We start from the raw sequence: 21,475 nt of genomic DNA on the forward strand, positions 1-21,475 counted from the left end.
AACCCCCTAAACTTAACGTAAAAACGTGTAAAAAACGCGTGGTTAAAAAAGTGAACCAACTCAGCTAATAAATATATCTTTTGAAAATGATATTTCTTTGAGTTGTACGCAAAAACAGCAATAAAAACGACAAATTTGTGCCTAGTTGCAAAAGGCCTCTAGTACGTCTGCTTGAGCTATAAAATTACTGCTTATTAACGCTTACACGTCCTGCCAAAATTGACAGTTTATGCCAAATCTGCCAATCATTCCAATTCCGGCATTGCGTAAAACCACGCCGTTCTTTGGAAATCAGGGTTGTGGAATGGATCGTTCTCCCAATGAGTCAAAGATTGCGCCGGGAGTATCTTAAAGAGAAAATTTACTTAAAAGTTCCTCAACGTCAACTCACGACTTAATATGTCAAAGAGGACAAAGCAACCACAAATTCACCGGGTTTTTGGACCGTCATCAGCAAGGTAAGCATTAATAGATTAGTCTATTACACGAGTACGCTTAATTCTAGCAAGCAGACAGTGCTGATTTCTCGAGTTGTTTCACGAATTGATTGAAAACTGAAATATCATAAGTTTACCTTCTAAATTTTCTTCCCTAGATCGGAGACCAGCGAAGATAATGAGTCTTTTGACCAATCATCTAATTCTTCTAGCAGTTTGAATGAGAGCTCGAGTAGTGCAAAGAGGATTTGTTGCTCTAGCGATGCTGGTAAGAACATTTTCCATAACAAAAAATACTACAAGCTATCAATTTGGCACTTGTCAACACTTTTTTTATTTTGTTTTACAGAGACCGAAAAAGTGACCCAAACAGGTACAGGCAGTGGAGGTTTGATTTGGATATGTTTTAATCAGGTCTCATGACATTTTAGATACGTTGTTTACCTTCAGGACAGGTTTCCATTTAAAGTGATCAGATTACATAGCTGTTCCTTTACTCTTCTCCAGTTATAACAGTCACACTACACAAAGTACAACAGAGTACAAATACGCAAATTCTGATCAGTGGTTATATTTTGAATTGTTCTAGATTTGGTAATACTCAGAAGACTGCTGTGCAGTTACTTGGTCTCGTTCCAAGCATCACCGTGTCCCGCACAGATGCAAACATCGTGGTTTCAGAGATGTACAGCTCAGGCCTGCCAAACCCTCAAACTCTGGATGTTGAGTACCATCGAAAGACGAGAAAGTGGCAGTCAGAGAGAAGCCGACCAGACGCACTTCAGCCTGCATTAGAGGTACAGAACAACAACAACAAAAATTTATTTGCCGGAAGGTTAATAAAAAATTTAAATCCATCGTCAGTAGTGAATGCTGAAAACGTAGATTTTCTAGCCAAATTACCGAAGGACGTCCTCGTAACTAGTTTGATTCAGGAAATCGATAATCAACCTGGACATGGCATTGCAGTTCAAGCAAAAGGAAATGGAAATTGTTTATACAACTCCACGTCACTGAGTCTATGTGGAGATGAATCACGAAGTACAGCTTTACGTCTTCTTGTGAACTTGTGTCAATGACGAGTATTTAAAAACGTGACTCATGAGGCATTAAAACGGACTGCTGAGCTCATGGAGATTCCTGAATCTGTGTTATTTCCGGTTTCTTTGGGTTTACGGGGTCAAATATCGAGTCAGTACTGCTTTAAAAAACCAAGAGTCTCTGAATTTAGAGGCCACTGAAATCGTGTGAGTCGCTCTTTTTAATTCATCCCGGTCGGAGACTGGTACAAGCAATGTGGTTGTGTAGGGATGTAGGTCGAGCATGCATATTGAAGTATTGTGTTTATCGGCAGTGAGGACACGGGCTGTAGGAGAATAAAGAAGTACGTTTTGAGGAGGTAAAAAAACAAGGATAAAGCACCTATGTTTAACTTGCTGTGGAAACCACGGACTTAGAATGTTCTGTGCCTTGCTCCATTTCAAATAACAGAAAAAAACACGATCACCGAACCAGAGACATATAAAAGCCGAACACAACAGTAGTTTTAGAGGTCTTTCTTGTGCTTTTTCTTTCTAGCTACACTGTATTTAATTATGACTTTCCTTGCATACAAAGTAACATTAAAAATCATGTTTTTTATGTAAGCTACATATAAAATAAGTTGGCGACCAAAATTTATGATCTGGCGACCAAATTTTTCTCTTAGTCGCCAGCTGGCTCCTGAGCAAAAAAGTTAATTTCGAGCCCTGTTTGAACTACTTTGAGGAGAACTTAAAACCATCAAAGGTCCACAGTGATTCTTTGGAGTTCCTTCACAGATCAAGAACAAAATAATATGCTCGCAGGCTCAAGGCCACTTAATTGGGTTATTGTTCCTGTCTCTTGAATTTGCTTCGCTTTTACTCAACCAAGTAAAAACAAACTTATTTGCCAGATTTCGGCTGCCAAAGTAAATGCCCAAAACAACAAAGTAAACCCTCAGGAAACAAAATACAACAGAGTTACTCATTTATGAATGACACACTTAAATTGGCATGATCTTGTCATTGGAATCTTTAGTTTAATGGCCATCAAAAGAGCAGATAGTGAGTCACATGCCAGCAACATTCAAGATCAAGTACCTGGATGCTGTGGTCACTATCGCCTGTACATGAATCTGTACATGCACTGGATAACCAGTCAACATGCTACTTTCACTTTAAACACAGACACACAGACAGGAAAATAAAATAAGAGGGTAGATCGCTCTTAATCAACCTCACTCACTTGTCAATGAATTGGTCGGATGCACTCATTCAGGATATTTGTCTGTAACGAAAAGTTTGTACGATTTGATATCTTTAGTTTTGCCTACTGTTTACGATTACCGCACACATCAATCATGGATTGCTCGTTCAAGAAATTGGATTGACATTTAGTCTTAAACCATTAGTGTCGTGTCTCGATAGCTTTAAATTACCAAATTACTGTGTATTTTTTGTAGTCTGTTCGGAGCTGTGATTAAAGAAACGTGAATCAAATATCGACTGTGCCCTTGTATACTGCCTTCTACGAAACCGCCACTGCCTACTACACTTTTGTACAGGGCTACCAGCTTTTATCTATGTTCGGTAAATTTATGGTTTCTTTTGATGTAAAAATTCTTTTTACCAACATAACGCTTGAGGAGTGCATTGACTAGTTGTCAATTTCATTTCTGAGGGTAATCCCAACCTTTCATTAAGTAAACCTGAAGTTAGAAGCCTCTACTGTAGCTACTGCCCAGACTCATTTCTAGGACCAAATTGATGGCGTGGCCATGGGTTCTCCGCTTGCTCCTATATTAGCTAATCTATTTTTTTAAGGGGCATCACGAAAAACTATGGTTGGGAAATTTTTAAGGCTAACTTCCCCGCAATGAAATTTTCCTTCCGTCTTATGAGGGGCACTTCGATCTTTCTTTTCCCTATAAAAGACCATGCTGTAAAAACTCGCCTCATGAACACAAACACATATTACCCCTTGTGCAATCAGTCACTACTGTAGTTTTGACATGAACCATCTAAGATTTAAGGGTTATGTTCAAAGTATCGCCAACAAAAAAGGGCAGAACTAGATCCTTCCCTTACTTCAAGTTCTCATTGCAAGTCAATGACAACTCAAGACGAGGTGTTTGTTACGACACCACCAAACAAAAGCTGCTCAAAGAGTATGAAGGGTCTAGAGAGCCAGTAACATTGTTCAGCGTGACAAAAGAGAAGTGTCCAAGACCACTCCGAGAACAACAGCATTGTTAACAAAAGATCATGTATTGTAAAAGCGAGCAATAACGACATCTCTAAGAATATGATGAAACATCATCATCCAGTGAACAACACTTCATCATATTGAGGACGTTCTAAGTCTGAAGGAAAATCAGCTGACCTCAGTAAAAGGAACTTTGTCTCTGCAAAGATTCCATTCAACAAGTTCTCCAGACAATGGCTTACAAATCCCTATGCTAAGTCGCTGTTCGATCAACAGTAACACTGGTATTTTTCCCCTTACACTTTGAGGCAACGTGATACAAGAAGTCACCAACCACCAACGCACCAATCAAAGTGTTCACGTAAAGCACTACAATTCCACTAAGTATCTGACAACTACCTCCGCCAGTCGAATCATAATTGCTGATGGCCACTATCCTTCTCCAACAGAATTATTTAGCAGCCTGATTGACAAAATTTGCCTTGCAGACAGCAAGACCTGGCTGTCCTGCACCAAATCCAACAAACAGATCACTGACCAAACCTCAACTTATATCAACCTCATGAAATGTCACGAATAGTGACAACCAGCATCTTCCTGTTCACTGAACGCCTCAATCCGTATTACAGTACACGATGACCAAAACTACAAACTCATCTGGCTGAAAGTATTCACCCCAGTGCTGAAAACGATGATGCAGCAGTTATCGACTGATGTAACACTTGATTCTCCAGAGGACGAAATTAGATTGGAACATTTTCCATCAACTACAATGAAATATCATACATCGTAAAAAAAAGTTCACTTTAGATTATAGTTTTACTATCGACCAGTTCATATGAACATGGGCATTACCTGGACATCTATAAGTTGTGTTTTTCAAGATCTTTTACCAAATTTTAACAACAGTCTTAGCAACGTAGGAAAGCAACTACAGTTTATTGTTAAGCGTATACATTTGGTTAAAATATAAAACAATTGAGTAAGTAGACAATTATGTTTAAACTTAGGCATTTTACTTCACAATTTGTCATTTTATTTCCACTTATATTTGTTCTACCTACCTCTGTTTTCTCGTATTACAAATGGTTTCCAATATGGAACAACAAATGCAACAGTAAGTTACAAACAACAGTAAGTTGTAAGTTACAAATCTTTTATTTCAGTATTTAACTCATGTTATGTAACTCCATTTTTAGATCATAGCTTTACTATTGAACTGTTCATAAAACAATAAAAGCAGTGTCACTCCCAAAAATTGGACACACTATAGTCAGATGTATATTTATGGGTTAGACTCGGAGATGGGCACGACATTTACATATCCAACAGAGCACTATCCAACGTATACTGTATTCTCATCCAACACAAATTCTCAGCAGACCTTGGTCACACATACAGCCCACCAAGCGGATACAGCAATAGAAGACTTCCCCCAAGCATTACTGACAGGAAGTTAAAAGTTTCAGTGACAAAGAAGTGACATCTAGAGGAGAAATCATCTCTGCGGAATTCTCAACAAAAATGTAGTAGGTAAACTATAGTCTCATGTGCATTTATAGGCTTACATGTGTAGATGCACACGAACTTCACGTATCCAACAGAGAACCATCCACCACAAATTTTCATGTAGCCCTCGGCAACCCATAATGTCCGAGTGGATACAGCCCATCATTATTGGTCATTCATTGGTCTGTGCGGATTTCTCAACAAAAAAGTAGTAGGTGAAAATTGATGAAAAACTGATTTACTCATGAGATATATGCAACCAGGATGAAATGTAGAAGAGTTAATAATATTCCCAACATCAGTGAGTATCCAGTAACCCAAGCTCAGGACAAAATAACAGTGCAGAGGACAAAAAGATCTATTACCCGCCTAGAGGAAAGAGGCTAGTCCAAACTGAGATATCCCCCAATCATCAATTTAAGAAAAAAAGCAAACCTTTGATGCCTCAGAAACTTGCAACACTACATTCTTATGTGCAGTTAATGGGCATACAGTTGGAGCAGGACATGATCTTCACATTTCCAACAGAGCACCATCAAATACAAATTCATACACAGACCTTGGACACACGTACAGCCCACTGAGGGGATACGGCAATAGAAGACTTCCCTTAATCATTACTGATAGGAAGTTACAAAGTTTCAGTGACAAAGAAGAGACATTTTAGAGAAGAAATTCACTGTATGGATTTCTAAATAAAGCGGAGTAGGTAAATGTTAATAGGAAACTGATTTACGCATGCAATATATGTGAACAAGATAACAATAACATTCCCTACACAACAGAGTACCGAGTAACCCAAGCTCAGGACAAAGTAACAGAGAGATGTGCAAAGGAAATAATAATGATCTATTATCCTCCTAGAGTAAAAAGGTTAGTAGAAACTGAGATATCACCCTGTAGTTAATTAAAGAACAAAACCAAACCTTTGGTGTCTCTCGGAACCTTGCAACACTACATTCTTATGTGCATTTAATGGGCACGACATTCATTTCCAACAAAGCACCATCCAACACAAATTCACACGCAAACCTTGGACACACATACAGCCCCCGAGGGGATAGAGCAATAGAAGACCTCCCCATATCATTCCTGACAGGATGTTACAAGTTTCAGGGACAAGGCACGGCCATTTTAAAGCAGAAATTGTCCCTAAGGACTTCTTTTAAAGGAGTTGGTAAAAATTTACTGAGAAGGTGATCTACTCAAGCAATATATGTAATGAAGATGAACTGTAGAAGAGCTAACATTCCTTACACAACACAGTACCCAGTAACCCAAGCTCACAACAAAGTAACTGTAAGAGATGTGCAAAGGACGAAATGATCTCATCCTCCTGGAGCAAGGAGGCTTGTACAAAGCAAGACATCACACAATTATCAATTCAAGAATAAAAGCAAACCTTTGGTCTCTCTAGCAAACCTACAACACAACATTCTTATGCGAATATAAATAAGTATAGGGCACAAACTGTACAGTCTGATCAAGAAATGACCTTCACATTTCCAACACACCACCATCTAACACAAATTCACAGGCAGACCTTGGTCACACATACAGCCCGCCAAGCAGATACAGCATTATAAGACTTTCCACAATCATTACTGACAGGAGGTTACAAGTTTCAGTGACAAAGAAGTGACATTTAGAGGAGAAATCGTATGTGCAGAATTCCCAACAAAAAGTAGTAGGTAAACATTAATGAGAAACTGATTTACTCAGCAAAATATACGATCAGGAAGAATTAAAAATACTACAGTCTGATGTGCATTTATGGGCTTAGATTCTGAGATGGACACGACCTCTACATATCCAACAACGCACCATCCAACACAAATTCTCACGCAGACCTTGACAACATATACACTCCACCAAGTGGATATAGCCAATCATTCCTGACGCGAAGCTGGTTTTTGTCGCAGTGACCTCGACAAAATAAAGGATTTAGTTTTAGATTCAGCCATAACTGTGGGCGGCAATTGCAGTTTCATGGTTGTTTCGGGGCGGTCTCTTTCCAAAGTGGAGATGAACGTGACTAAGGTAAGTTTTTGCAGAAGATACAAGTTTCAGTGACAAAGATGTGACATTTTGAGGAAACAACATCTGTGCGGATTTCTCAGCAAAAACAAAATGTAAGTTAAAGTTAACTGATTTGCTCATGCAATAACTGCCATCAGGATGAATCAAAAACTGGCAAGACTAGTCACATTTTAGACAAGTGAAGGATATTTGCCATGATTTATGGCCCTGTAATGACAGTGAAGGAGCATTGTTTATATTTAAATATCTCTGTGTCAGTTCCAGCTTTTATCTTGTTGATTGAAATTTTAATGGCTTAACTCCAATCACTGGAAAACAGAACAGCTAAAATAACTTTTGACAGACAAATGAAAAGAGGCAATCACCAAACGGATTGAAATAGTAGCGACACTTCAAGCCAGACCACCTTTTAAAATCACATTAACTGTGAAAAGTTCTCTTCTAGTTACAACAATAGCATTTGTGACGTCAGCAGTTCGGAGGCTTTATCTGATGAAAAACGCTCGAATGAATGAAATTTGTATGACATGGATGTTGGTAAAATGTCGGAAACTGGCATGGATGCCAGACCTTGTCCTTACTCAAGTCCTGTATGGTAAATAAAATATGGAGCACATTTCCAGCAGATTCCAGTTCTTCAAACATGGGGTGAAAGTGACAAAACATGCGAGAAAGACGAATGAAACCTTTTTGTATTTACATCACATTGCCCTGATTTTATGCCTTTGCTGAGTTGATTCCAATTTTGAGGTTTCTTAAGTATGTCCGACACATTGTAACCGGCCCACAGCAGAGTTCAAGTCCACAATGGTTCAAACTTACCCAGAGGGACTTTCCAGGCCACTCAACTGCTGCCTTCACACTACACATAGGTCACACTTGGTGTAAGCATTGTTTTGGTACCTGATTTACTTTGTTGCATTGCATATCAAACAATACATGAACATTTACTTGGGAGATTTCCTGCACGTAAGATAACATGTTAAAGAACTTTCCGAGTTCACTTCATTTGAAGTATTTAAATGTTTAAACAGGATAAGCTAACCCCTTTTTAAGCAACCTGGGCCTTAAGTCTTTATATGGTGGACTCTCGCAATTTAGACATTTTTAATATTAAGTTATTTTCCTGACTGCCGTGTTTTTACAGTCTTATGGAACATTTTTAAATGTGTAGAACATGTTTAAAAGACATGATGTTGTGTTCTTCTCGCTGGGCCTCAAAATTTTTCTAACAAGTACATTTCACTACATAAGAGGTTACAGGAGGACAGATGTTACTGGAGGCATGCATTAACTACCATGTTACCCTGATTATAAGAAAGATATAAATCAGTCAAACCATTTACTAGTCAAGAGGGTGAAAAAAATAATGCCTGAACAACTTTTCAACAAAAAGGTTCTTCTAAGTTACCAAAGATAATGCTTAGAATTATTATAGTCAGATATAATCTGAACGGGACATGTCATACATTTCAGAAAGCACCATCCAAAACAAATTCACACGCAAATCTTGGCTACACATACAGCCCACAAAGTGGATACAGCAATGGAAGACTTCGCCAAAACATTCCTGGCAGGAAGCTTTAACTTTCAGTGACAAACTAGAGACATTGAAGAAAACAAATCATTATAAATTAAGACCACTTTCCATACATATGACTCAGCTTTTAGACAGGGATCAGTTATCAATCATCAGTGGTTTTGAGAAGATTGTAATCGGATTATGTTTGGTAATAACCAATAGCTATTGTAGCCCACCCTAAGGAAATTAGCATATGCATGTGTTACCACAAAGAAACAATAGTCAACTCATGTCACCTTAGGTTTGCAGGCAGACTTACATAGAGAAGGCATTTTATGTCCAATGATTATTTAACTAGTGTGCATTGTAATGTTAAGATAGAACGGTTAAAAAATAAGAGTGAACAGAACAAACAACGAACAGAGCCCAATGAAGTGAAGAAAATTATATATACAGTCCTGAGTATTTGTTGCCCCTTCCGCTTGGCATGGGTGCCCATAGCGGGGTTGAAGCGTTGTGCCAGCCATGGCAGCATTATTCAGTCTAGGGGCTGGCTGCCAATAGTAGAAGCCCTTAGACATTCCAGGGACGCAACCTCCACTAAGCAATGCAGTTGTTAAACTAGGAATATACACTGCACACCAATCATAATGGTACATAAAAGAAGATGGATAATTATATTCCTAAAGACTTAAATACATTCTCATGCCTTACAAATTTTATTGCATTCAACGAAGGAAGAACGCTTCCTAATCTTCTGGATTGCCTGTTATCGCATCGGTTCCCTGTGCACGCAAGCAAAAGCTGACCCGTGTTTTTTCGTTCCATGGTTCACCTTTTCGGCGGCATTTTGAATGACGTCACAATTTGGTTGCGCAAAGCATTCTGCCTCGTGCTTCGCTGTTTGTCGGACGTGTTGGAAGGTTCAAGCTTTATTGCTGTTTGGTCGGTACGTTATTTTGTTATGTTGTTAAAAAATTTCGCAGCTGTGCGAAGAAAGTCACCATCAAAGGCAAGCTTGCCTATTGTGAAAGAGGTAAGATGACAGAAATTAAGTGCTTGCAGTGTGCAATGGAGCTTCAAAATTGTTGTTCACACTGAAGATAACTCACGACTAAAGATCAACCTTAACATCTATGGTCAGCAGATGGTGCAGAAGCTGTTTACAATCTGTGATAACCGAAACAGCATCAGAAGATGAAGCGGAGGTGGCAATACTCAACACTGCGCTCTTTAAGTTCAGCTTTGACACACAGTCTCATAAAGTTATTGACATTGATCCCATCCACATTTAAACATACAACTGTACTGTATCAGTTTATTAACACAGAAAACAATACAACCTTTCTTCAAAGTCTTTATAGGCACCATAAACGGTGCAAAGAAAACTGTTAAGTTTATTTACGTTCAAAAATGGACTTTCTTTAAACAGTTCATGCATGTTTCCATTACATGTAATATGTTGTGCTCCTGCTCATAATTTTGACTTGCAAATACAGAGCAAATAACTAAAACAGCATCAAGACGAACCAGTTGACACACAATATTCAACACTGAGCTCCTTAGGTTAAGCTTTGACACACAGTCTAATAAAGTTATTGATATTGATCCCGTCCTAATTTAAACATACACCTGTACAGGATCAGTTTTATTAACTTAGAAAACAGTACAACCTTTCTTCATAGTCTTTATAGGCACCATAAACGGTGCAAAGAAAACTGTCAAGTTTATAACAGTTCATGCATGTTTCCATTACATGTAATATGTTGTGTTTCTTGTTTATAATTTTGACTTGCAAATACAGAGCAAATAACTAAAACAGCATCAAGATGAAGCAGTTGACACACAATATTCAACACTGAGCTCCTTAAGTTATTTCAGCTTTGACACCCAGCCTCATGAAGTTATTGATATTGATCGCGTCCACATTTAAACATACAACTGTACTGTATCAGTTGTGATGTCTTGAAAGTCTCTGTAAGCACCATAAACGGTGCACAAAACCTGTAAAGTTTACATTGACAAAATGGAATTTGATAAACAGTTCATGAATGTTTCCTTAACATGTAATATGTTGTGTCTTTGTATGTATTTATGCTCGTTGCGTCGGAATGGAGATTATGTAATTATGCGTACCGCATTGAGGCGTGTTCATCATGCCTATTGTTTGGGTTTGTATAAATTGTCTCTCCACATGTTCTGCTCTCACTTTAGGTCTTTTCAGTGCCTTCAATCGATCGTCACTTAGTTTCAGCCTTTTTTCCTTCATTTTTTATAGGTTGTTCAGCGCCCGGGGCCCTCATCTGGCTTTTCTTCTACTGTTTCTTCCATTACTCCGCGAAATTTCAACAATTTTCGTCCTCAAGCGTCAAAGATCGCCTTCGATAAATCTCGTTACGACATCTGCTTCGCCTGCGGAAAGACAGGCCATTGGCGAGCAAACTGCCCAAACGCATACTTTACAGCCGGCGCCGGATCGACCTACAAACAACGGCAAAGTTATCAAAGCAAAGAGAGTGCCTCTTCTGGGCAGCAGTGATGCGATTTCTGTTCATAACGCGGTTAATGATACTCTGGAAGGTATTTCAGACGTGTGTTCTGTTATTGAAGAGTGTTATGAATTTGAGAATTCACCTACTAGTGTTCAAGCAGTCAAGGGTAGGCTCAGATCTAATTTTAGTTTTTGGTTGCATACTTTAGGCGCAAATGATTTCATTCTCCAGGTCATTGACAAGGGTTATACCATTCCTTTTATTACAGTTCCCCAGATTGCATTTTTTGACAATAACCATTCAGCCCTTGCGCACTCTGATTTCGTTTTAGAGGCTATTCAGGAGCTTCTTCTGTCAGGTTCAGTTGTTCAGGTATCTACCCCTCCTCATGTTGTGAACCCTTTGTCTGTTTCCATACAGAGTTGCAGTAAAAAGAGGTTAATCCTGACCTCAGACATGTGAATAAACACATCTGGAAGGAGAATTTAAATTTGAGTACATTAGAAATGCCTCTGTTTATCTTCCTTTCGATCATTTCATGTTTAAATTTGATCTTAAATCTGGCTACCACCATATTGATATTTTGCATGAACATCAAACTTTCTTAGGTTTTTCCTGGGTTGTTAATGGGGTAAGGAAGTTTTTTGTGTTTACGGTTCTCCCTTTTGGGTTATCTTCTGCCCCATACATTTTTACTAAGGTTACCCGTGTTCTTGTTAGGTATTGGAGAAGTCACGCTATAAGAACTACAGTTTATCTTGACGATGGGCTCGGTTCTGCCCGTGATTTTGCTTGTTGTGAAGCTGCTTCAGCATTTGTTAGGACTTCGCTTCAGCTCTCCGGTTTCCTTCACAATGACAGTAAATCCATTTGGCAGCCAACTTCTTGCTTAGTGTGGTTGGGTTATTGTATTGATTTATCCATTCATACCATCACTATACCTTCCGAAAGAATTCTCAGTGTTGTACTAGTAATTGATTCAATTCGTTCCCAGTATCCTTTCAGTACCGCTAGGAAATTGGCCCAGTTTGTTGGTAAGATTATCTCAATGAGTTTTCGTTTTTGGTAATATTACTCGTATCATGACAAGGTATTCCCATTTTGATATTTTGAGAAGTCCTACGTGGGATGGGAAGATTTCTTTGTCGGGTTCAACTCTTAACGAACTTAGTTTTTTAGAAAGAGAATATTCCTTTCCTTAACAGCAGGTGCCTTCTGTCTGTAAAGCCTCAATATACCCGTGTATGTTATTCAGATGCAAGTTCTACGGGTTGTGCCAGTTACGCCTTAGATTTTCATAACACCTTTGCCCACGAGACGTGGAGCGTCAAGGAAGCTCAGAAGAGCTCTTCTTACAGGGAGTTAAAGGCTGTTTCACTCGGTTTAGAATCTTTTTTGCCCTTAGTCAAAGGGCACACTATCAAGTGGTATACTGATAATCAGAGTGTTTCTAGAATTGTCGAAGTGGGTAGCATGACGGAAGATTTGCAACATCTAGCTTTGCGCATTTTTAGTATGTGCTTGCAAAATTGCATCACATTGGAAGTTGAATGGATCCCGAGATCGGCTAATGACAGAGCTGATTTTCTTAGTAGAATGGTGGATTATGATGATTAGCGGGTAAACAGGGACTATTTCCTTTTAGCTGAGGAGAAATGGGGTCCTCACTCAGTAGAACGTTTTGCAAATCACGAAAATACCCAGTTACCCCGCTTCAACAGCAGGTTTTGGTGCCCTGGAACAGAGGCGGTTGATGCCTTTTCTGTTTCTTGGGCGGGGGAAAATAATTGGCTTGTTCCACCTATTTTTCTCATTCCCCGGGTCATCAATCACATTGTCGCACTTGGCGGTTGTGCTACACTTGTTGTTCCACATTGGCCTTCCGCTCCATTTTGGCCACTGATTTTTACAGATGAGGGCATGTCTCCCATTTTCTCTGATTTTTTTGAGATCCCTATGGGTACCGATGTTTTCGTTTTGGGTAATTATAAGAATGCCCTCTTTGGATCACAAAATTTCTGTTCAGGGGTTCTGTTTTTGAGGTTTTCCTAGAGAGGCCTTATTTTGTAGAATTTGTTATGCTCATTCCACATGGCTTTTAGTGTTGTGGGATGCACTTGGATCCCCCTATTTTTCGTTGACCACTTGGTCTTTTTTCATAACGCTGGGACCACTTGGACCCAACCTTATTTTGCCACTTGGGCCTTTTTGTTTGGCAATGTTTTTGCTGCTTGTGGGACCACTTGGACCCAACCTTATTTTGCCACTTGGGCCTTTTTTTGTTGGCAATTTTTTTTTTTTTTTTTTTTTTTTTTTTTTTGCTGCTTGTGGGACCACTTGGACCCAATATTATGTTTCTGTTATTATGTTACATGTTTTTTAATTTTTCTTACTCTCTTATTTTTTCTAATTTTGCTTCAGATGTTAAAGCAGCTGCCAGCCAGACGTATGGCGTTTAACTGTGTGAGAAGTTTTGGCTCACTGTCTTTAATTCTAGAGCTGATAACACTGTTATCAATTATCGTCAATCATTTTGTAAATTTAAGGCGTGGTGTCTGCTTAGCTCTGGGGAATTTTCTTTTCTCCCAGCTACTTCAGTTACAGTTTCGTTGTATTTGCATTATTTACTTGAGAGTTCTTTAGGTAGCTCCACTATTCAAAACGTCTTCTACGCTATTAACTGGGTGCACAAATTAGCTGGTTTTGATAATCGTAATCCATGTGACGGTTTTATTGTTAAGTCTATTGTTGAGGCTTCACGTCGCGTTCCTTGCAAACCTGTTAGTAAAGCAGAGCCCATTACCCCGGAGATCCTTGGTCTAATTTACCGGCAATATGGGGAAAGTAGTAACTTACTTGACATCAGGTTTGTCTGTATGTGTTTACTTGCTTATGCTGGGTTTTTCCGCATTTCAGAGCTTCTTAGCATTAGGAGACCTAATATTGTAACCGAAGATCGTTATCATAGGATTCTCGTTGAAGTCAGCAAGACTGACAGGTATAGAGAGGGTTCCTTGGTCTATATCGCTAAGACTGGGAATGTTATTTGTCCTTATTTATATCTCATAAAGTACTTGGAAGCTGCCAGGATTCCGTCATCTTCTCACAGTTATATTTTCAGATCCTTACAATGTGACAAGAATTTGAAGACCAATGTTTTGTCCTCTAAGCCTCTCACCGCCAGCAGAGCGGGGGAAATTCTGAAGGAGAAGCTAGAAGCCATCGGCTTAGACCCCCATAAGTTTAGCAATCACAGCTTTAGGTCCGGAGGGGCTACTTCCGTGGCTAATCTGGATCTCCCGGACAGGCTTTTTAAAGTTCACGGGAGGTGGAAGTCTGATTCAGCTAAAGATGGCTATGTTCACGATAAAGTTGAGTTGCGTCTTATCGTTCCTTTGCATATTGGCGTGTGATTTAAGCAGTTTTTGTTACAGCTTGTTTACATTATATTCTTTTTGTGTTTTTTCTTCTATTTGGTTTTTTGTAAAGGTCGTTAGGCGGTTCGTATTTGATGGCACTGCTCGACCTATTTCTCCAATACAACAATAAATTCATTATTGTGTATTTGCTTGTGTTTGATGTTTGATTACAGAGTTTAGAGCATAAATAAGTTATTTTTGGTACGCAGTTTAGAAAATAATTATAATTATGACTTGCAAACACAGAGCAAATAAAGAATGTATTTTATTGTAGACTTTCGTTCACTATGTTCTGCTCTTGTCAATAATATAACTTACAATAACTTTACCAGCCACCTAAAATAGAGTGTCTGCTTCAACAATGCAAAACTTCAGAAATTAAATTTAATCTTTGATTACTGCTAGTCTTTAAACATTTTAAGAGAGCCCACAGCTATTCGTTACCAAGAGGGACTCTCCAAATCACTTTACCACTGCCTCCATACTACACATAGGTCACATTTGGTGTGAGCATTGATTTGGTACCTGATTTACGTTGTTGCATTGCATATTGAGAACCCTATGAACGTTTACTTGGGGGGTCTTCTTGCTCATATATATCTTCAAGTTTTTGCCTCAAAGTTAAATCAGGCAATGGATGTTTCTCAGATACCTGCACCACAGGGACCCACATCAAACATTGTGTTCCCTGCAGAAGTGAAGAGGACATGAAACTTATGCCATGCACTCCCAAAACTAGTCTCAATACTACTGTTGAAACATTTATCAACTAGTAGATTTAATTTTAATGAGAAACTGATTTGCTCATGCAATACATGTTACAAGAATGAAATATAACAGTTACAATATTTCTTACACCACTGAAAGCCCAGTAGTGCATGCTGCAATGTAGCAAGCAGAGCTAACTACACAAAATAAAAGAACTATTTATTTTCCATTTTATTATCCAGAAAAAGACTTCTGTACTCCAGGCTGAGACATGTCTCATTCATCAATTACACAATAAAGGCAGCTCTTTGGTCTCTCTTGCAAACTGACAAAATTATAGTCAGATGTGTGTTTAATGGGCTTACACTTGGAGCAGGGCATGACATCTACATTTCAGAAAGAGCACCATCCAACACATATTTTCAGGCAAACCTTGCCCACACATACAGACAACAAAGTGGATACAGCGATGGAAGCCTTCGCCAAAACATTCCTGGCAGGAAGCTACAACTTTCAGCGACCAAATAAAGACATTCTAGAAGACAAATCATTACAAGTGCAGGCCATTTTCCATGATTCATGGCCCTGCAGTGAGAGTACAGCCGCATTCCTTATATTTGACTGATATTTATCGGGAAGTTAAACCTTTCTTTATTCAAAATTAAACACCATTCTTATGGTAGATTCATTTCATTTACCACTATGTTAAATTAATTTTATATTTTGGACAATTTAGAATCCCTTATAGAAGGCTTTTCTATTCCCATACAGTGTATTTTCTGTACAACTTTGGCAAAAAAAAAAAGAGGGTGAAAAAAACAAAGAGACATAGCATGGACAGAGCTGAAGAAAAAAAGGGAGAAGATAAAGAAACAAACAAGGGAAAGAGTCTGTAAATACTGCCAAAGAAAACTAATGGCACACAAAAACCAGCGCCAGAAGCGGCATTGATTCCAATTGTGGGCAATGGCTTCAAGAATTGCATGTCCAAAAAGCATGCAACTGAAAAGGCCAGGAATTAATTAAAACCCTGGACGAACAGAAATCTGACACCTCCGAGGGGTTGAAAGTTGAAAGTAGTAAAGCGCTAGGGATAAAATGAGAACAGAGTAGCTCAGAAAGCCTTTACTTCACTTGCATTTGGAGAAAAGACCAAAAAAAAAACAAGGGCAAGAAAGTCCTTAAGAAAATATGTTTATTTTAATTAAATAAGCCTAAGTAAAGTGATAATGGATCAGGAAAGTATCCTTAACCCTTTCCAGCCCAAGAGTGCCATATGGCACTCCCCTGTACCACCCCTCAAAAGCCCAAGAGTGCCATATGGCACGTTTACCTCACTGCTTTTCAACCAATTAAAAACGTTCTTCCTTTGCTGTTCCAGGTCTCTTTTGTATTTCAACCAATAGGAATACAATTTTACTTTCATTTGAGTCTACATTCAGGGGTAGGGTTCATACAAATTTTTGATGATATCGTAAGTTGAAAGTGAGCGCAATTCCTTCAAAATGGCGGCGCTCTTTGATTCGGATAGCAAGGAAGAAGAGTTTTTGGGATTCGGTCAACCACTCGAATCCAGCAGAAATAACTCAGATAGTGAGTCACATATATCTGTGTCAACTGTAAATACTGAAGACCTTTCGAATCTTGAGCTTACCGACTCGGAAACTGAAGAAGAGAGCTTTGTGGAGTGGAACGCAAATTTTGACCCAGTCGTAGTGAATTCCTTTGTTGAAAATACTGGTCCAGTCACCGATGTCACCAGCAAATCTGCCCTTGATGTCTTTAAAGTGATGTTTAAAGAAGAGAATTTCAACAGAATTGCTGAAGAAACCAACTGCTATGCTCGGCAAATGATGGAATGAGATGCACGCGGATGAAATCCGTGCATTCTTCGCAGTTAACATAATGTTTCAAATCAAACAACTGCCAGAAGTCCATTCATACTGGACGAAGAATCCTCTCCTTGGCATTCCGAGGATCTAAAAGGTATTTTCAAGAAATCGTTTTAAGAGGGTTTCTCACTATCTTCATGTGAACAACAAGAAAAGAGAATTACCACATGGTGATGCCAACCATGACAAAAGTGGGGCCGCTATTTGATTCTGTTGTTTCATCGATACCAAGCAAATACGGGCCAACATGGCCCAACAACGGTACATGCTGCATATATAATTTAATTATTTGTCTAGTTTTTTATTTGCTTTTTTTTTGTTTCAATGTTTTGTGTTTTGTCTTGTGCTGTGTCAGGGCTCCATTTAAACTAGCTCTGCTAAATTGGATGCCCCTGGATAAATATTGAATTAAATAAAATAAATAAATGAAAATAAAACAACAAAAATCTTTCCGTCAACGAGGCGATGATTCCCTTTAAAAGTAGTCAGAATAAAACAGTACATGCCGCTAAAGCCAGTAAAAAGAGGCATTAAAGTTTGGGAATGTGCTGACACTTCGAATGGCTATGTTTGTAACCAGAGAGTTTACACAGGGAAGGAGAGACATGCAAATCCCAAACAAGGACTTGGATACCGTGTTGTCCACGCCTTAACTTGGCCTGTGGTTGGCACAAACCGCCATGCCTTTATTGACAACTTCTTTTCTTATGCTGAGCGACCAAATTTATGTTTTTGGAACTGTCCATTCAAATCGGCAAGGCATTCCACGGGAGATTGCGCCAACTACGCAACTAGTGAAACGTCTTTGACAAGGAGAATCGCTATTCCTGGGAACAGAGAAGGTGATCCTGACCGTGTGGAAAGACGAGTGCCAAGCGTTCCCGTTGTTAAATCTTATAACAACAACATGGACGGTGTTGATCTTAATTATCAACTTCGGGGATACTACATGACGGGAAGAAAATCAAAGAAATGGTGGCGCTGTCGTGGATGTTTCTATCGTCAATGCCCACATTTTGGAGAGATTATCTCAGAATCATAAACAGAACTCAGCTCGCTTTTCGGCTGAAATTGGTCCGATATTTGATCGGCGATTTTTCATCACGAAGATTGTCAGTGAGTTCTGGGCGAATTGAAGGCGGGCACTGGCCAATTTCCTACACCAAACGACGCTGCAAGCATTGCCTAAAGCAGAAGAAAACTACTTGGTGTTGAATGGCTTGCGAACTTTGCGGCAAACACATTTGCTTAGACTGCTTTCGTAATCATACCGCAGAGGATCTTGCTTGAACAGTGGTGCGAAGTTTGAAATTGCACTTTGCTAATTTCTGTCATTTAAGAAAATGTCTTGCCTTTGAAAATCTTAAAAATAACATGCAACATGCATTTAGTCCGTAGTTTTTCTCTTTTGGAGAGTAGAATGAGCATTATTAGTGGAATTAAGTTGTTTCTTGCTTTTGCAGTTGTTAATCACAAAGACAACATGAAGTCAATATTCAAGTCTTTGTTCTGTTCTAATTTGTAGCTGAGTAGTTCAGCAGCGTTTTCCGGAAAGGTCAAGATTTGTATATCATCAAAAGCCCATTACCTTCAGAGCAATGTTTTTCTGTAATGTCTTCGCTAGAAATCCCTAGTTTACGAGATATTAAATAAAACGTGGAATGATGTTAGTTTGGCTTAGTAAGGTCAATTTCCCTTGGACAGGAGGGGGGGTTCCCAGTATGTGGCACCCTTGGACAGGAAAGGGTTAAGGGCAACACCACAAGCAGGCTGTATGCCAAAAGGAAAGTTTGCCAAGATGTAATTTTAGAAGAAAGTAGCAAGGACATATTCAACTACTCAGCAAACAAAGCGAGCCAACCTACTGGAGACAAGATGTTGCGAAAAAGCAAATTAGTAAGCAGCGGTATGTCCATCATGCAAAGCATGTGCTGGAAAAGATGTAGACAGAAGCGTATCTTGAATTTCATTTACTTTATCCTGATGTGAAAATCAAGCAAAGGAAATTTGAAAGCCTAAATTATTTTTTGTGAGCCAAGCTAAGGAGAGAGATAGAAGATTATGTCTCTACTTAGAACATGTTGAAACAAAAATTGTAATTGATGCTTGAATGAAGTTTCCCAAGGGAATTGGCGAGGAAACTCATGACAATGAATACCCTGTCCTGAAGTCTTCAACAAAAGCAACTGAAAAGACTCTCTGCCCAAAACAAAAAGGAAACACTTATCATAATATTAACTGTTTAAAAAAAAAAACAATGCGACTGATGGGGTCGACACATTAACACTTCTTTCAGAGCAGACTTCTGCTGAAGGATGTGCTCTGGTCCTGTTACAAATAAATGTCAATGGAAAAATATGCTCTCAAATGGCCAAGAGAAAAAGGAGCTGCCCTCGTTCTTTTTAAGGACTTTGAGGAGCTCCAAGTAACCCATCCAAGTCATTCATTCATGGCAAGATGGCAACGTGATTGGCTAGACAACCTGCTGGACTACTTTTCATATGGTATGTGTGCATAGCTACTCTGAGGGGTATGCATGCAGGAAGCAACAAGAGATCCAGTCAGAGTACTTTGATGTTGCTTAGGTATCAGCACGCGACAATCCTTCACTGCCACGTGATACAAGTCATAGATGAAGTGACAAGTACAGAAAGGAACCACACCTCATCAAAGAGCATGTGTTTGTCATCTCCGATGACACAATCAAAGATCACGTCAGTGTCCACAAGGTACAAGAGCTGATTCACAACTACTTGGAATGATCAATTATGTTGGCTGATGCATGAGTTCGGCGACAGTTGTGTGGCCCAATACAAGTCACGACATTGCGTTAGTGATCTCTCTTGCTCCCTAGCTAACTTTGGATATACCATTGTGTGCAATTTTTTGGAAACTTCACATGCTAAAGGAGAACAGGATGCTGCTGGCTCACGCGTAAAACAAAAGGTTAGTCAGGCAGTCCCACGCAGAACAGCTATGATCAATTCAGCCGAGAGTATACATCAGTACTTGGTGTTGAACTTCTCCCAGCCTGCTGCCTCAAGCTTCATGGCAAGAACAACTTCTGTTCAACTCAAGCGCCATGTCTTCTTTTACATTCCTGCGGTAGGTGAAGGCGCTGCTAACAGGAAAAGGGATAGAAGGGAATTCAAGGAAGCTAAAAGGATTGGAAAGTGGTACTGTGTTAAGTCTTTAGGCAAGCAAGAAAAGCTAATGGTGAGGAATTGATCCTGCTACTATGTTAGTTGCATTCTTGAGGATGAACAAAACTGTGTGAACAAGGCTTGGCCAGATGACTGGAAAAAAGTCTCTATCTGTAGAGATTGCTCTGTAGCAACTACAAAGCAAGCAGCTGAAGCACCCATCGTTTGCAATGACACTACATCACACATTGCTGACCTTGCTGGGAAGGGAGCACTGTGGCCATTGCTGCAGATGACGACCAAATGTATGACTTCTATCTTCTTAAGGTCACATCAGAAGGAGTTGACAAACTAGACAACTACTACACTGATTACTATCAGTCCACTGCTTAAAGAGGAGAACAAGTTATAAGGGGCAACTTCTACCTCAGGGACAGCATACATGACATGACTGTCACTCCTGATGTAAAGCATATGGCTTTTGAATATGCTGCCACTATCCCCCACATTTGTGGGGAATTGCCAGCAAAGAAAAAAGGAAGAAAAACTATCCACAAGCTTTTGGACATTAAGAGAAAATGAAGAGATAATTGCACCTTTCTGAACTTAATAATCCCTTTAATCACCAAAACAGGGTAAGGGGTAACATTTTTTTTATTGAAGGCATGACAGAGGTAAAAAGACACCAATGTATTCATTTTATTAGGAAATGCAAAGCCTTGATTATTTTGTATCTTTGTTGCTGTGTGTGAATGAATGTGAGACTGTGGTACTTATCTAATGTACTACATTCTGAGAGTTTGAAAAATTGATAGCATGGGTGACTTTGAGTTACGTGATAATGAAGTTTATTCAGGCCGTCTACCAGAATGTTTGTTGTTTTTTTTTTTCTTTGTCTTTTTTAATAAAACATAAGTAAAGTTGAGTTTATGCCCCAAACCCTTTGTTTCCTTTATATTCTATGTGTCTCATCACTTTAAGATGATATCTAGTTATTTATTTATATATTACAATTTGCAAAGGTTTCCCATCACAAAAGTGTAGTGCAGGTGTCGAGTAAAAAAAGGGTGTGATTTAAATGTGTT

At 39.1% G+C, this 21,475-nt stretch overlaps 1 long non-coding RNA gene and 1 pseudogene across 2 annotated transcripts in view; one reads left to right on the top strand and one right to left on the bottom strand.

Annotated features, from left to right (window-relative positions):
- Positions 1-289: 289 nt before the first annotated feature.
- The window catches only part of LOC146472517 (uncharacterized), a 43,230-nt gene continuing 22,044 nt past the window's right edge, over positions 290-21,475 (bottom strand). The window contains exon 5 of the long non-coding RNA XR_014866548.1: positions 290-1,223. This is a non-coding gene — a long non-coding RNA (uncharacterized LOC146472517). The remainder of the gene's footprint in view (positions 1,224-21,475) is intronic.
- LOC146472518 (uncharacterized) lies at positions 1,217-14,792 on the top strand (annotated as a pseudogene). Its single transcript, XR_014866543.1, has 2 exons — positions 1,217-11,316; positions 13,650-14,792. The product of XR_014866543.1 is annotated as an uncharacterized LOC146472518 (transcript).

Source organism: Pavona decussata, unplaced genomic scaffold (genome assembly GCF_977016875.1).
Source record: "Pavona decussata unplaced genomic scaffold, jaPavDecu1.1 SCAFFOLD_98, whole genome shotgun sequence".
Lineage (NCBI taxonomy): Eukaryota > Metazoa > Cnidaria > Anthozoa > Scleractinia > Agariciidae > Pavona > Pavona decussata.